Below are 2,296 nucleotides of genomic sequence, written 5' to 3' on the forward strand. Positions count from 1 at the left end.
TTTTTAATCAGTGTCTCTAGGGCTTGGGGAGCAAGTCCACCCCATTATAGTCATCCAACCAGAACAGCACCTGGTGTTTTAACTGCTGGATGATCCTGCTCAGGCACGCTTCACTAACAGAGCCTCCTGCATCTAGGAGTTGGGCACAGATGATGCTGGCCAGACCCTGATCTGGTCTGGTGGAACTAAGGGAGAGGTAAAAGACCAGCTGGAACCTGTTCAACAGGTGAAAGCATCCTGATGCCCAGAGAAAAGCTATTTTCTTCAGGAAGGTTGTCTTCCCACTGCCATCTTCCCCCTCCACACACATGACCGAGCTGAGATTGGCGAAGACCTCAGGGATCGTCAGGGCCCCTTGTACTGGCCTGCTGATGTGCTTTGAAATGATGGACACATCACAGCCAAGCAAGTGGTCAGTGCCTTGGCTGGAGAACACCTCTGGCAAATTTATGTGGCAGAAAGTGGTGTAGGTGCCTCGCAGATGCTCACTCAGACTCTGCCTCTTGAAACCACTGGGCTTCCCTCAGAGCCAAGCCTGTGGAGAGAAGGGAGGCAGAGGAAGATGTACCTTCACATCTCTCTGATTGCTTTGCTTGTCTGCTAAGGGTGGATTAGGACTCTCTTCTCCTTCCCATGACCCCCTCCATACCCTAAGACCCTCTCCTCTTTCTATAGCTTCAGAATGTGGGGTAAACTGTCTAAGGCCTCTCATTTGACAGGGACTTGGATATCCTGGCACCCTAATTTCCCTTTAGGATCTCAGGAGACCAGCCTGCTGCACAGTGCCTTTAACACTGGCTGCTTTGGATCTGGCATGAGGACTGCTGTCTGAAGTCCTGCATTCACTCTCAAGATGTCATGGGAGCACTGACTCTCTCACCCACAACTTCCTTCACCTCAATGCTCTCCTCTAGGAGCTCCTTGGACAATTATAAACACACTTTCCTGTCCAATGTACAAATACACAGAATTCCATGTGCTTTCAAGTTCTTACTGGCCTTGGTGGAATGAACTGGGTCCTCATGATTGCTTTCACTTGTGATTTCCTTTGAAAAAGGAATCCTTTATTAAATTAAAATTTGCATGATAGTGAGACATTATGTTATCATTGAGAACCCAATGTCTTCTAGACTTTACTCTGTTTGTGGCATGTATTCTACCAACAGAACAACATTTCCAGACCTTGCAATGTTATTTTGAAATTCACAAATATTGTACACATATCACATCAACCCAGAGTTGATTATATTTTCAGTTTTCACCCTTTTTTCTTCATTTTTTCTGGTTTGTTTGCTGTCGGTTTTTTGTTTGTTTGTTTGTTTTGTTTTGTTTTTAGAGATGGGGTTTAATAGTATAATCCAGGCAGATCTTGTACTCATAGCCATCTTCTTGCCTCAGCTTCCAGAATGCTATATTGTAGACATGAGTCGTGATTCCCAGATTTGCTTCTGCTTTGTGGGAAGGCAATCATAGCACACCTACCAAACAAATGGGGCATGCAGCATTTGGTATGCCCAGTGGATTGACAGTTGTGGCTTCTGTTGCAAAAATAGATTTCCTGATTTACTACTTGGCATTTGGTTTTGTTCATAAAGCACATTCATAGGCCAGAAATATATATCACTTCAGAGTGCTTGTGTAGCACAAAAGGGGTCTTGGTTTCAATAAAAGAAACAACATCAAAATTCAAATCAGCCGGACATGGGTGCAGACAGTTGGAACCATAGCATTCTTAAGGCCGAGGCAGAGATCACAAGTTCCAGATCAGGTTTGACTACCCAGAAAATTCAAGATCAGCCTAAGCTGAAAATCTGAAAATCTGTCTCAAGCAAAAGTTGAACCATGGAAAACGACACATGACTTTACGTTTCAAAAGTTCTAGCAGAAAGTCAAGCCTACTGCCCTGCAGGAAAAGGGGAGATGGAATGTGTTTACTCTGCATTTTAATCAAGTTGAAGTCTAAAAGAGTCTCAAGGGTCTACTTCTTCTGGGAGAAGGGCTCACTGTTCACTGTGATGCCCCATCTATAGCTATTGTGTGGCAGCTGCTTTTTAGATTCTCGTGGACTCTATGATACATTTATAGTTCACAATTGCGGCTCAACCCCACAATCACGTGTTGCTGAGTCAGAGAAGAGGCAGGGCTCATTACCATGGCTTCCAGAAGTGCATGGTGGCTCTCAAGGGCTGGAATCACTTCTGCAGAGGACTTCAGGTTTTGAAGAAATATGCAACTATGCAGAGAAGATAAAGTCGTGAAATGGTTCCATGCAGTTAATTGTCTGCATTAGCTTTAT

This window comes from Meriones unguiculatus, chromosome 6, assembly GCF_030254825.1.
Source record: "Meriones unguiculatus strain TT.TT164.6M chromosome 6, Bangor_MerUng_6.1, whole genome shotgun sequence".
NCBI lineage: Eukaryota > Metazoa > Chordata > Mammalia > Rodentia > Muridae > Meriones > Meriones unguiculatus.